The 15,420-nt window shown below is 43.1% G+C and overlaps 1 protein-coding gene across 1 annotated transcript in view; it reads right to left on the reverse strand.

Moving 5' to 3' along the window:
- The window catches only part of BDNF (brain derived neurotrophic factor), a 35,177-nt gene extending 20,795 nt beyond the window's left edge, over positions 1 to 14,382 (reverse strand). The window contains exon 1 of the mRNA XM_026512203.4: positions 14,151 to 14,382. The gene's annotated coding sequence lies outside the window, so the exon portion shown is untranslated. The remainder of the gene's footprint in view (positions 1 to 14,150) is intronic.
- Between the last annotated feature and the right edge of the window lie 1,038 nt (positions 14,383 to 15,420).

Consider the following 15,420-nt stretch of genomic DNA (forward strand, 5'->3'; position numbering starts at 1 on the left):
ATTAAAATAAAAACTTAAAAGGACTAAAATACATGGGGGGAAAGTTAACTTATAAGACAGCTGTTTTGGGACAAGGACCCTAACTCACTCAACTTTGAAAAAAATTACCATTTATTCAACTTCCTACTTAATAGTACGTATTTGGGATAACCATACCTCCTCACTTTGGGATTCTGAGTGGAGAACAGAATAGGAACACACTGCCAAGAAGGAATCAAAATACAGAGTCAGCCTCATGTTAGCAAAGCTGGGTTAGAAAACACGGTGGGCACAGGTGTTGGCAGGGCCTGAAGAAGCCAGACCTGCATTTACTACTTATTGCATCATGGCTAGAATGCCAAGAACCTATGCATTTGGACGTGGTGGTTCCACAGAGCAAGAGAGCAGTGAGCTCAACGTCAGCACCAGCAGTCCGTTGCTGTGATTTACATAGTGTACACGCTCCAGGAGAGGACAGGTTTAGTAATGTCCCACCAATCAGATTAATCACCACTTCTCACAGAAAGGAGCAAGTAACGGGGATAAGGGAGACCCAGAATGCTCCTCTGATCTGACGTTCTCTTGTGGAATCACAGGATGGGGGGGAAAGTATTCCCCTCAACATTACTCAAGCCATGGAGAATTTAGGCAACTTGCCCAGGATCATAGGTCTAGTAAGTGGCGGACCTGGAATCCAACTCCATCACTCCAGCTGGGTCTTGAAGAATGAGTAGGATTTAGATGGATGAAGGGGGAAGAAAGTCATTAATAAACAAATTAGACTCTAAAGATGACCGCAAAACAGAGTCTCTGTCTCATCGACTTTGGTACAAAGTGAAGCAAATTTAGGCAGGAAGCATGTTAATAAAGTTTTTAATCGTCTCGATAATAAGTCACAGACGGTGCTATTTAAGGCTGGAAAGTGCCAACAGCAACAACAGTGACTGAAATGCATTAAGCCCTGAATACGCCAAGCACTGTTCTAAGCACTTTACTAGTATTAACACATTTAATCCCTACCTCTATCCTGTCAAGAGGCTGAGGCACAGAGAGTTTAAGTGATCTGTACAAGGTCACACTTCTAGTAAGTGGTGGACCTAGAATCCAACTTGATATGTAAGCTGCGGAATAGTGTCCCAGGTCTTCTGTTCTCAAGGAAGTTTCTGAGGAAATATCTTTCGAGTCAGAAAATATCTTCAACAGGACTCCCATCTCAAAGACTCTGAACTTCTGATTATTTACAAGGCCACAAAACCCTTCTAACCATGCATTAATCCACATATTTGAACAATGAAGTAAATGATAAGTCTCTCTAAATCACAGGATATTCAATTTATTTGGCTTTTCATTCAGCAATTCTTAAACTTCCCTGCATTTCTGACCACCTGTTGAAGTTTCTAAACATAAGAGATGTCCAGGTTCTGTCTCAAACCTAATGAACCTCAAGGACTAGCACCTGCAATCTGTATTTTTTTTTTTTTTACACTTTCAAAGACAATTCTGATGATCACCATGTTGGGGAACCCCTCTCTATTATGTTCTCCAATGGCTCACTTACCAGGATCCTCAGCTTTAAGCAAAATTTTAACAAAGAAGCTCAAGGAACAAGACATCAAAAAGTCATATATTCTGTTCCTCTCTCTTCAAGAGTTTTTTTCTTACAAAAAGGGGGGATAAATTTAAAAACTCTTTAAAACAAACATTTGTTTAAGCTTCCCATCATCGTTGGCACATAGAGGGCCGCCAATCTCTGCTCTATAGAGTGGAGAAGGCCAGGGTGACAATATTGGCCTACACCTGTGCCAGATTCATGTTAATGCGCCGAGGGTGAAATGGTTTCTTAGCTGAATACTGTAGGTTACGGTGTAGACAGCCAGCGATGGCAAGAGGACTAGGTTAGAAGTCACGGAGTTGTAATCCTTATTCTGGTTCTACAGCTATGCCTCCTGGATCAAGTTATTTAGCTACTCTGAGCTTCGGTTTCCCCATCTGTTATGTGGGAATAATGCCCGCTCAATCTTTTTCAAAGGGTTATTTGTAGGATCAAATGGAAGGAGACATGAGAATGCATTTTTAAAGAACGAAACAAGATTTTGGACAAGATTATTATTGAAGCGTACAGCCTTGTCTACATATGATGTTAGCCAAGAAAATCGTGTAGGAATGTTAGCGATGACAAACCCACGGACTGGACCCAGGACCAATGCTTACTGCATTAGGCCAAATAGCGATGGTGAGAGTTCCCCGAGACTTTTACATGAGACTGACTCTGGAGAACAATCAGAGGCTCTGAAATAATAAAGGCTTCCACCTTTTAAGCAAGTCATTCTCAGGAATGTGAAAACCAGAAATGATATTTTAGGAAAAGCCATTTAAATTTTGTTAATGATGATACATTTTAATGATTAATAAAATCTTTACCTTAAGGCCATCCCTCCTTGCTTCTCAACCGTTCCACACCTATGATTATTCCTAAAAACTACGCAATGGGGAAAATCCCATGGAGGAGTATCTCCTTTATCAAGTTCCATTTGTGAATACTCTGAACAAGCAGAAGAACACAATCTCAGTGCAAGAGAACGGCCAAGGAGTGGGCAGGACGACAGTCATGTTCATGAAAAGGAAGGAAGATTGAGGACTTTGGGATTTCTACGTGTTGACTTTTATCCAGAAAAATAGTTATCCATCTGGGTTTTGCAGAGCAGAGTGTCACGGGACCTCCTGCAAAGGACAAAACTGATCAAGGTCAAAGGGGCAGGACCCTGATGGTCCCACCTGTAGTTCGACTAGAACAGCCCTACTTATTTTTGTTTTACATACTCAGGTGCCATATATGATACGATTTACTTATTTATATTTATACCACTAATTTTGAGGTTAGTGGACACGTGTCTATCTCTCTGAGTATGTCTCAAAACACAAAGCCTGGAGTGTTCTCCGGCACTATTTACTTACTGCTTATTCTAGCTGCCCTGCTCAGAAGTGAAAAAGAAGGCTGGGAGCATGGCTGGGAGTTTGGTGTAGGAGAAGGAAAGTGGGACCTATTACCACTTCTTTTTTTTTTTAATTTTAATTATTTATTTGAGAGAGAGAGAGAGAGTGCAAGCATGAGTGGGGGTGGGAGGGGGAGAGCAGAGGGAGAAGACGGCCCCCCACCAAGCAGGGAGCCTGCTGCAGGGCTCAATCCCAGGACCCTGGGATCATGACCTGAGCCGAAGGCAGACGCTTAACGACTGAGCCACCCAGGTGCCCCCTATTACCCCTTCTTGATCCACTTTCTGTTTTTTTCTGAAATTTATAGAACTACTGAAAATTTGCTTCCTTGTTATATATCAAGAGGTTAAACATTCCTTTCTGAGTTGACGGTGCCAAACTGCTCTTAGTTATATTGGCATATTTACATGATCCACGAACACCACATATGGACTCTTACTTCTACCACACATTTGAGCAAAAACACCTCCTGACTTCACCATGAAAGGAGATCCTATGGATTGAAAAGCAGTTTTTAGTAAACTCTAAAGACATACATTACTAAATTTAAACATGTTACTGACTAATCTTTACAGGCAAGATAGTATTCACTAAACTGACTTTTCTGTCTTTTCCTTACTCAGCATAATCATGAAACCAGCTTCCTGGAAATGGAAGCCTTCTCACAATTTAAATTTATATACATACAGCATTTATAAACACTGTCAAATGAAAGACACATTCCTGAATACTAAGAGGCCCAAACATGTCCTTGTACTTAAGGAAAAAAATCCATCATCCAGTCAGTGGAAATGAACCAGCGTCCATGGTTCAGAAGTTCTACTGTGGCTTCTACCAGCATCCAGCACAAAGAGCTCCTCGGGGAACAGCCTCAAGTAGCAAAATGTTTATGACACCGTCTAACAAGCATTTTTGTCTTTATCTGAATAGAAAATGACACCTGAAAATCAAGTCATAAGAAAGATCAGCTCTTAAAAGAGAAACAAGTTATTTTAAAATGTTACACCCCATTGCTGAAAATACAGTATGGACAGGAAATCAGAGAATTTGCTCAACAGATTGTTTCTTTCTAAAGACCAGGCCTCTTTTGAAGTGAGTGTATAATGAGGTAATGGAAGCCTTACATGGAGAAATCAATGGAGTTCCCTTCCCAGGTAGCACTTAAAGATGGATGGATTCGTACAGGGAAAAGAAACCCCAGGTAGCCCAGTGCCTGGCACCCCCTGGGCACTCAATGAATGCTTGGTGAATTAATGAGTAAAGCACTCATCCCTGGTGTATAACACTTTTACTTTTTTTTTTTTTTAAAGATTTTATTTAAATATGTGACAGAAAGACAGCCGGCAAGAGAGGGAACACAAGCAGGGGGAGTGGGAGAGGAAGAAGCAGGCTCCCAGCGGAGGTGCCGGATGTGGGACTCGATCCTGCAACGCCGGGATCACGCCCTGAGCCGAAGGCAGACACTTAACGACTGCGCTACCCAGGCGCCCCAACACTTTTACTTTTTTAAAAGAAAAGCTTTGAAACAGGAGAAAACATATATGAAGCAACGTAAACCATTAAATATGTGATGTCCTAACAGGGATGTAAATAGTAAACTGTCTGATATGCTGACGATATGAATACTTGAAAGCAGTCTGAGAGAGCGATCATAAAGAATAAATATTCATGAGTACTGCAGTGGGCTGTGCAGCCCATAGTCTAAACTTGCATTTTAATGACATATCCATGTTGATTAATCTCCAACTATTCTATCCAAGAGCAAAATAAATTATAAAAAAGAAATTTACGTTGAAACCTGATGGGTTGGGGAAAGGGTCCATTTCTTTGACACTTAATATTTAAAAGGAGAAACTCTGGAACTAACTGCCGTATCTGAAGATCTCATGGTTCCCAGAAGGGGAAGGTGAATGTTGAGAAGGTTTTTTTTAGTTCAGCCGCTGAACTCTCTAGAAAATTTAATGTCAAAAGTTAATTTCTTAAGCAATTTGGGCATCTGAATCTCATCATCAGGCCTCTTTTTAGAAACATTCTGCTTAGTCTGATCTAAAGGAAAAAGAACTACTTTTGGGAAACGCTATGAAAGTATGGAAAAAGGAAAAGTGCAACACTTTGCAAAAAAAAAAAAAGGGAAGCATTTCTGATACTGAATTCATGAAGCTGCAAAGGGAAAGGATTAAAAAACAAAGATATGTAATTGTCATTATTAGGATTGTATGTTAACTAAAAATAGGGAGCCCACTTTATGATATGATTAATGTATATGAAAAACTTAAGAGGACAACTTACTTCAGATCCCATATGCCTAACTCCAACCTCCCACATTAGCACGCATCCTTTCTAAAAGATTTACAACCTCTGCTTAAACATTTATTAACAGGAATGGACCATATCTTTAATGATGTGGGAAACAAAGGCAGAAGAAAAATTATTAAATTTCCTTACTACCTACAGCCCATTAACAAGTCCTTGAAACAGGCAGAGTGACCTTCCTCTAGGGACTCAACTGCCTCAATGTTAATGCTTTGCTAAGGGCAAAAGGCAATCCTAGCCTGACACAGTCCCCCCCCCCCCCAGGATCCCGTAAGTCTACTTTAACATATAAAAATTCCTTTGGAAACTTCCTTTATCTCTAAGCTCCCCAAGATACATGTTGGCAATCATCCCCCAAGGATATAGCCCACTGATACACATCTGAAGGGTCTCATGACTAAGGTTTTATTAGAGGGTAATAAATGACCTTTTCCCAACAACAGCTAGCCCCCTCAAGGTCCTGGAACCCTTGCTTCCAAAATTCCTTAGAGACTTACACTATCCCTAGCCCCCTCACAACTTGAGGGTATATAATGGGCCACTCCTCATGACCCTGGTGCAGCTCTTTTTTTTTATTTTATTTTAATTTTTTTTATTATATTATGTTAGTCACCATACAGTACATCCCTGGTTTTTGATGTAAAGTTCAATGATTCATTAGTTGCGTATAACACCCAGTGCACCATGCAATATGTGCCCTCCTTACTACCCATCACTGGCCTATCCCATTCCCCCACCCCCCTCCCCTCTGAAACCCTCAGTTTGTTTTTCAGCGTCCATAGTCTCTCATGCTTCATTCCCCCTTCTGATTACCTCCCCCTTTCTTTATCCCTTTCTTCCCCTACCGATCTTCCTAGTTCTCATATTCCATAGATGAGAGAAATCATATGATAATTGTCTTTCTGTGCTTGACTTATTTCACTTAGCATTATCTCCTCCATGTCCATCCATGTTGCAGCAAATGTTGAGAACTCGTTCTTTCTGATAGCTGAGTAATATTCCATTGTATATATGGACCACAACTTCTTAATCCAGTCATCTGTCGAAGGGCATCTTGGCTCCTTCCACATTTTAGCTATTGTGGACATTGCTGCTATGAACATTGGGGTGCATATGGCCCTTCTCTTCACTACGTCTGTATCTTTGGGGTAAACACCCAGTAGTGCAATGGCTGGGTCATAGGGTTGGTGCAGCTCTTTCTGCCCACGGGTCCCGTCCCCGTGCTTTAATAAACCACCTTTTTGCACCAAAGACGTCTCAAGAATTCTTTCTTGGTCGTCGGCTCCGGACTCCACCCCACTGAACCTCACGGATATCCCACAACCTCATCATTTAAAAAGCCTCTTTTTTTGTTAGATTATAAATCCCCCCGATGAAGTGCTTTGTATGCAGTAAGCATTCAATATTTGCTGAAATTAAATGGAACTTAAAATAGTTCTAGACACTACATACGGTTACCTACATTTATATCACTGGTCCTAGATCTGCTCTCTGGGGTGACACAAAACAAACTTCCTCCCTTCTCTACATGTGAAGACTGTCCCTATAAATAAGGATGTCAAAAAACATTATCACATATGCTGCCACTAATCCCTCAGCCGTGGCGGGCATTAGCTGTTAGAACATTCTTTCTCTTTGAGGCTGGAAAGCTTCAGAATTCTTCTTAAGCCAGCATTCCAGGTAGCTAGAATCAAGTGATGGGAGTTGCTAAGAGAGACAAAAAATCATTTCCCATTCCGGCCTAAGTTGTTCTGTCCCCAGCCACCCATGCCAAATTCCCTCAACCATTCCTCGCATGAATGTTTTCCAATGCCCCGTGCATCTGTGCCACCATGATCTTAATAGATGAAAGCAACTTCAGTTCCTTGAAGATAATAGCCTATATATAGTCTATCTAAAAAGTGGAGGAGAATTATTAGCTTCCCCTTTTGAGCGTTACGGTTCTACTAGGGCAGACCAAAATTGCCGTAGCTATGTTCACTGCCCATAGCCACTCCACTGGCTCACACTGAAACTGATTATTTAAAACATCTAGGTTTCCTTTCTATAGTCATCCCCTCCAAACCTTTTCCCAACTCCCCATTCTATCCTATATGTATACAATTGATTTTAACCAAATCCTACTATTCTACATCTAAGTAAATGTACATGATCCAGATTCTATGATTCAACAGAATGTCTCTGGCTTTATGTTTCAATATGATAAACATATCATCTGTGCCTTTAGGTACATTATCAGCCAACATGTTCATGCTGGATGTACTTTCCCAGTGTTGCGTAAGAGACAGCACCTTTGACAGTTTGGTCTAGGAATGTGGCCTGGGACTCTGCCCAGCATCCCTGCCAGTAGTGTGAAGCAAACTGCTTGACCTTCAGAGTCTGTATGATGTAAAAGAAATTTATCTGTGTTTAAAAACACTCCCCATAATTCAAGAAATAAACAAACATGTGAAAAGATAGAGAAACCTGTTTCAGTTTGGGCGTAGTTTCAGTTTTCAAAAACACAGGAAGACAGAAAGAACATCAGAAAATGCAGCAAATGCTGATGCTAGCAGCTCCAAAACGAAGACTGAGCAAACTCAATCTCATGTAGCAAAAATTGTACTCAGTGGGTTTCCTTTTTCCTCCTTCTCTCTCTCTTTCCTTAATACTTTTTTTCCCCTGAAAACAAAAGTTTTCCGCACCTGGTTGTTCCTACGCATGACACAAAATATAGACAATATCATGACTTTCTTTGGTTTTCTGCTTACCAGAAAAAACTGGCACTAACTTAACATACACTGTTAAAAAAAAAAAATACACACACACAGACACACACAGCACACACACACACACACACACACACACACACTGTTTTCCATTCCCTGAAGCACAATACCTGGCATCCAAAACTTTGAAAACATTTAAACGAAAATCCACCAGTAAGTCTGTAGCTGCTACCACGTAAAATCAACTCCAACATTTCTTATGTTCCAAACATGATTAATTTCATAAAAAAATAAAATTGTGTGTAAGAAATTTCAGAAATAAGCCAACTAAAGGACATCGACAACAGGTACCAGGAAAAAAAAGTAGCACTACACTTCCATCTTCCAGCTTCTGCTTCTCTACCAGCAAAACCAACATTTTTCTGCAATTATGAAGTTTCTTCATTGTCTACGTTGCTAGTCAGACTCTGAAGCAACTATTAATCAATTTGTTCATTCAACAGTATTTGTCGAAGGGCCTCTGCGACCAGCGCTGTTTTGGATGCTATTGTGGGAGCATGCAGAAATGAATTAAACACAGATTTTGTCATCAAAGAATTTTAAGCTAATTTGGAATTATTGGTTCCCGGCCCCACCGCTATCTTTTGGTGCTGGCTCAGATGTCTCTCTTTATCTATTGTAAGGCCGAGGCAGCTCTTACAATTTCCTTCTCCTTGTCTATTTTTCCCCTCTTACTTTTTTGGTGTTTAAAGTCTTGCTACGTACATGACCCTTTATTTTATTCTTAATTCTCCTCGAATCATTAAAGTTAAAATTGGATCTTAGATCAAAGACATTCTTAAGGTCCCTCTAGTCCATTTATTTGGTGTTATTGTATCTCAGAAAGTGCAATGAATTGCCTGTAGCAAGTGAATAAAATCAGAACCTTTGTACTCAATGCTTCAATACCTATTATTGAAAATAATAAATGTTAAAAAAAAAAAAAGCCAGCCTCTATTCCTGGCGGGCTGATCTACATTTGGCTACTATATTAAAATGCTAAAATGACTTCGGGTTTGCGTTGGGTTGTGGACCTGCCAGTTTTAAAATCTCATCTACAATCCCAAATGCATAATAAACCTCTCTGCCACCCCCCCCCCCCCAACTCCCCACACTCACCAAATCTGAATAGGGTAGCAAGCAAATCCTAGGAACTGTAGCCTTAACAGTAACTATAGCATGAAAAGAAATGGCTTATATGACAAATGAGCCATTTGACTTGGGAAGGCTGGTGATTTTGTTCTCTAGGTGGCACTATGATGTCAACTTTTGATGAGATGCTTCAATTTCTTGAAAATGCCATTTTTGGTTTGTTTGTTTTTTTTAATTTCCATTGTATAAATCTTAATTTTACGCACACTAGTTGTAATTAAATGACAGGTTGTCTTCTAGTTTTATTTTAACAAGCCAGTTTGAAGGTAAGTGATTTCTTATCATATAATTTACATTTCCGAGTTCTATTGTCTTAGAATTAAGGAATCTTCCTATGCCTGCCCACCTCCCTCTAAATATGCAGAGGCATGTCAAAAACACAGAAGGTGGTCACAAATCTTCAGTCAGACCAAAGGAATCAAGATGAAAGCACGTTTAAAAGCTACTAGGTTCTGTGAGCCTTCAAAATCAGGACATTACTACCATGACAACCAATGAAAAGTTCTTTCAAGTGAACCTTTGGGAAAAACTGCATAATGTTCCTTACTCTCTGGGATCTTTGGAAATACACTTTTGCTGTGTTATGGCTGTCACTGAAGCTTGTAAATTTACTCTGCTTCCCCCTAGTCACTCTCCTGGTCCTGCACCTGGCTCCCCTAACTAATTTAAAGGAACCCATCCTCAAACTTCAGACCATGTACAGATGAGACATCAGGGCAATGAACCACTTCTTAGCATCCAGCATATTTGGTCAGATTTGTTTCACTAAGAGCCTAAGTGTCCCAGAATCTGGACTTGGATTTGAGGATCTGCATTGAAATGAAAGCTTCCATACTTGTTATCTGACCACTCGACTGTTTTTCTACAGAAACAAGAATACCTTTCTGTTCCACTCAGGGAACACACGCATTTACCACTCCCTTACCCCCAAAAGTTTTTCAAAATCAATATATTAGTGAGCTTCATTGTTTCATGTCTGCCATCAAGAATGATTCCATATATTTAATAACTGGGTCTAAGACTTATTCTAAGGCTTTAGTATAAGTGTTCTGGAAAGCCAGAGATGCGTTTAAGTATAAAATTATTTAGGAATAAACAATTCTATGCCTTCAATGGAAGTTTAAGGGGACTTTGAGGACACATATGCCCGGGCTTAAAAATACCAAAGCTTTCTTCTGTTGCCTAGGGTTAAACCCCATATACAAATGACATACGGATTTCATTTGCCAACATCATTTATTGCTTAACATTACTCCATACTGAACAGAGTAAATGGATGCAGAGGGTAACCAATAAGTTTGCTCATTCACTTTTGAAGCCCATCTGGGCATGTTATTCATCCTAGTAAAGAAAATTTATCACAACGCAACTTAATGTAATTCTTGTTCAAATGATTTCTTCCTCCACTGAACAGCCAGCATTTAAACCTAGAATTCCCCTGAATTCTCTCCTCCATGCCTCTTTAAAATGCAATTCACAGCTTGAGATTACAGAGCCTGCCAGTGGCTGAATGGCTGCTCTAGATGGCTGAGAGTCCTTCAATTAAGAGCAATTTTGCAATTAGTGGAAACTGAGTGCTCCATAACAATCGTTTGAAAACAAGTTGAGAAAAGTTAGCAATTACCCTATTAAAGGGACATATTCACTAGCATTTGGCTGAGCTGGCCCCCTCACACAAATTGCAATCTTCCATACAGGGAAATGGCAGTTGAAAATTATGTTTCAACCATTAAAATAAATTTGCTATTATAGACATCAAAATGGGAGTGCCTTTCATTTTAAAAGATCTTCAGAGTTTAGCTATCATACAACTTCCATGCTCTCTGTTTTCATTCATGAAGTCGAGAGTTATTCTCTCTACTCCGGGACTAACTTCCTAGATCTTCAAATGTTAATGAACTGTGTGCATATGACCTTTTCATTGTGTACATCTTCAATATTCTTGAAGCTTAGAAGAGTAAGTCCATGATTGAGACCCAAAGCTGCTGGCTGTTACATTCCCCAAGTTCACTACCTGGATATAGAATATATTGAGCTCTGAGTGCTGTGTGTGTCTGAAGTGGGGGGTAGAGGGGATATTTACAGAACGGTTTAAAAACAAATGTAAAAACATGTAACAGAGCTCTTTGCTATTATCAGGTGGGCGTGCCCAGCTTGCTGTGTGTGCTGAGCTACAAACCAGAGCTATTTATGTTTGAAAGAAATGAGATTATCAATCATCTGCATTTTGACTACTGAAAAGTAAGATTCCAGGAAGAAGGCAATAGCTTACATTCTAATGGTGCCCCTATTAAACAGGAAACCAAAGGACTTTAAGCCAGGATTTTAGAAATTTGCATTTACAGGATTTCCCTCCTCCTGGTAAATCACAATGAACCAGCAATATTCCAAGCCCTCCCCACCCCACTTTGGCCATTATGAGCTTTAGACAATTAATTCACTTAGTATAAATGAATCATTTGCTTTTTAGGCAAATGATTATTTTCTCAGTTCCTCTTGTTCAAAAGTAGAAGTTACACTTATTGAGAAGACATCCTAAAACAGATTTCCTTAATGCTTTATTCTGTGGATACTTTAATGTTGACCTACTTTATATTTTAAATGACCTTAAATATCACCTTAAAATAAACATGACTTCCAGTTACTAATTCAGTTCTGAATGGGCTATGAATGGCTCCAAAGGTATGTGAAAAATTACGCTGTTATTTTGCTTTTAAAAAAACGTGATCTCCAAGTGTGTATGCAATGTTCTAATGCTTCAAAACATGTACGTAAGTCTTGTTTATCTGGAAATAATTTCTTTCTGCTTATATCATTTATAAATAGAATACGTTCTGTAATAACTTAAAATAGCCCTACCTACATAACAATTCTGCTATCAAAATACTTATTACCAGTCTGTATTTACCAATATTTACCACATTCTGCAAAATAACGTAGAAGAAAAAAGACAACGATTTTATGGCCCTGGAATTCCAGTAATGGTGACCAACGTGTTTTAAATTCCAGTAAAAGTTATGGTTACATTTCAACAAGTGTCTCTTTCCTTTCTCTTACCTCTGCCGTTAGTACAGAGGGAAATTCACAAAAGAAAAATCTTAAGCAAGGTGTTTGCAGAATCAGGGAACAGGAGTCAGTGACTGTTTTAAAGGGGTGCTGGCCCCCGGGCCAAGATTTGGCAATCTCTACGTGCAATGTGTGATGTGATCTATTACGTGTAACAACATGGAGCACTACGGGCCATAATCTCAGAAACTTCAACTTAAAAATGATAATGTTTTGCGGGAGGTAAACACTGAGGGTTCCCATGTTTAGACGAAATAAATCTGTAATTATACTTCAATAAATAAAAATGTTTTTTAAAAGTATATAATTTTAAGACTAAAATGGCTTTTGACCTCATAACAAACATATACAAATAAATTTTTGGATAAAAATAGAGAAGGGGTATTTTCCAAGAAGTAGAGCCAGTTTGAAGATCTTATTTAATAGCATAACATGTTTTATATGCAGTTTAAAAACAACAACGTTCCCAATTAGACATTGGTTTGCTTTAAAAGATAACTGTACTGGGAGTGGGAGAATTAATAAACATTCAGAAATATGATTTTCTTTGCTTCTGGCCAAGAACATTCCTGCATTCTTGTCAAAAAATGTTCACTGGCTACTACTGACATTGAGGAGTAAGTATAAGATACCTGAAGAACCCAAAAATAGATCCAGGGAGCCCTAACACCACAAACCGCAGTCCGTCATAACTCCCCCAGCGCTAGGAAACCTTTTTGCATTGGAGCCAAAGAGGGGCAACGGGTCAAATACATCCGAGTGGGGAGTCAGAAGCATCATTCAACAAGTCCCTCCTACCAGCTCCCGAAGGGATCCTGAAAAGTCATCCCTTTCCACTTCCCCACCCCCAGCCTCCCGGCCCCCAGCAGCTGCTCTGGGTAGTTTGGCCGGCAGAGGGCACCCTCTACCTTCCCTAGCACCGAGCTCCCTGCCCCCCTCCTCCTCGTCCCCCAACCCCTGTCCCTCCACCCCGCTCCACCCCGCTCCACCCCCAACACACAAACACAGCATCCTCCTACCGCGATTCCGGTTCACTCCAGCAACCCCAAGACTTTTCTCCCCTGGAGGTGCCCCCAGTCTGCAATTTCCCTTTTCAGCCCGTCGGGCATAAACCCCACAACCCTCAGCTCTTTCTTTCCAGGCACAGCTCACCCGTTCCTTCTTCCCGGCTTTGCATCCCCAGAGACCCACCCGAGTCAAGACACCCCATCCTGTTCCCGATAGTCAAAACTTGTAATTCCCTGGAAGGTGCTTCAAGGGAGGGGCGCGGAATGGGGAGAAGTGTGGGCGCAGCCAGCCCCCAAGACCGGCAGCCCCTTTCACGTCCGAGCTGCAGCAGTGTCTCAAGTTTTCTGAGATACGCTGGCATTGGACCTGTGTAAGTCCGCTTTGGTCACAACTCTTGAGGCGCAGGTAACCGTGTGCAGCCCGGCTGGAGCCCCGGAGGCTGAGGGAGCAATGCACCCCCAAAATCTGCGCGGGGACCGCCCAACCGATAGGAAACATTCATATCGCAGCTCCGACACAGTCACCGCAGTCAGGGCCCCCGACAGCTGGCGCCCTAAATCTCTCTCACGACCCCGGCTGTGCTAGGGACGGGTTTCGGGGGATCCCCGGGGCGCCGTCTCCGCTCCCGCTGCGCAGCTCCGCGTCTCCTCCAGGCTATTTGTACCCCACTTCAGGGCTGCCGGGGTCCCTCTCCCTTGGGGGGTCCTGGCTGCCCTGTGGGCCGCGGGATGCCGAGGAGAAAGCTCCGCTGGAGCAATTACAAGTCCCCCTTCTCCTGGATGGGAGGAAAGGAGTTCCAACCTCTTCCCACAACTTCGGGGCCCCCCCAGCCAACTTTCCCCCGCGGACTGGCGGCTCCCGCGCCAAACCCCACGCCTGCTACTCGCCTACCTCGGAGTCCACACAAAGCTCACGGGTCCCCGGCGGAGGAGTCACATCGTTATCTCGCTCCTGGCCCCTGCGCCCAGCCCGGATCCCCGTCGCGGAGCCGCTGGCCGCCGGCCCCACAGCAGCGGTGGCAACTGCAGTTCAAGTGTCTCATCAAAGCTTCCCGAGGAGGAGGAGAGGGGCGCGCCGGGCCGACTCCTCGGCCCCGCCCGGGAGCCCGCGGCGCGACGGGGGGCGCGGGACAGCTAGCGGGCGGGCGCGCCGGGGCGCGGCGGCGGCGGGGACCGGGAGCTCCAGCCTGCGCCTCGAGCTCGGGTCAGACATTATTTAGCTCTTCGGTTGAGCTTCGATTGGTCAAACGGCGCCGCCCCCCGCCCCCCTCCCCCGGCTCGCCCGCGCCACCGATACCCGTGCGGGGCGGCCGCTTAAAGGGAACGCCGCGCCTTTTCCTCGCTCCGGCTCAGCCCCTGGGGCTCCCAGGGCTCCCCGGGTCCCCGCACCCCGCTCCGCCTGTCCCTGGGGCCCCGCGACGTGGCCCCGCTAGCCCCGCGCCCGCCCGGGCAGGACGTACACGCCGCGCCCGCCGCTTCGAGGGGCTACCTACCCCCACCAGGGGGAACCCCGTACCCGCGCCCTTCGCGGAAACCCCGGCTGTGCGCGCTGGGGCGGGAAGGAGCTGGTGCGAATCAGGCGTCCCCCGGGGTCTTGCTCCCCTCCATTGCAACTCCCTCCGCCCCATCCCAGCACCCAAGTTCGCGGGAGAGGGCGTGCGTTTCCCGGACCACGAGACACACCTTCCCGCACCTTCCCGCACGACGGAGCTGCAAACACGAGCACACAATGAAATCGCACGGAGCATGGGGGCTATTGGTTTACTCCGCTGCCTTAAACACGCCGGCTTAAACAGAGTTCGTGCACTGACCTCTCCAGAGTTTGCCTAATAGGAATTCAATCAAGATAATAACGGCATTTTTTATTAATGAATGCCCCCAGATAACGTTACACCAAGTTACTTGCTCCAGCCAGGAAGCCGAGGCAATGACAGACCTCACTAAAGCCACACGCTTTCTAGCAGACCAAACAGAGAAAAACGGAAAGAGAAAGAAAGAAAAGAAACCCACCTTTTCAGTCACTACTTGTCAAAGTAAACATCAAGGCAGCTGCTCTGGGGAAGACTTCGGCCCCAAAACTCCCAGACTCTATTATTTTTTTGTTCACGTTCCCTTTGGTTAAAAAGAAGTGGGGGGTGCGAGTCTTTGGTGCCCGGTATGTA

Source organism: Ursus arctos, unplaced genomic scaffold (assembly GCF_023065955.2).
Source record: "Ursus arctos isolate Adak ecotype North America unplaced genomic scaffold, UrsArc2.0 scaffold_23, whole genome shotgun sequence".
Classification (NCBI taxonomy): Eukaryota; Metazoa; Chordata; class Mammalia; order Carnivora; family Ursidae; genus Ursus; species Ursus arctos.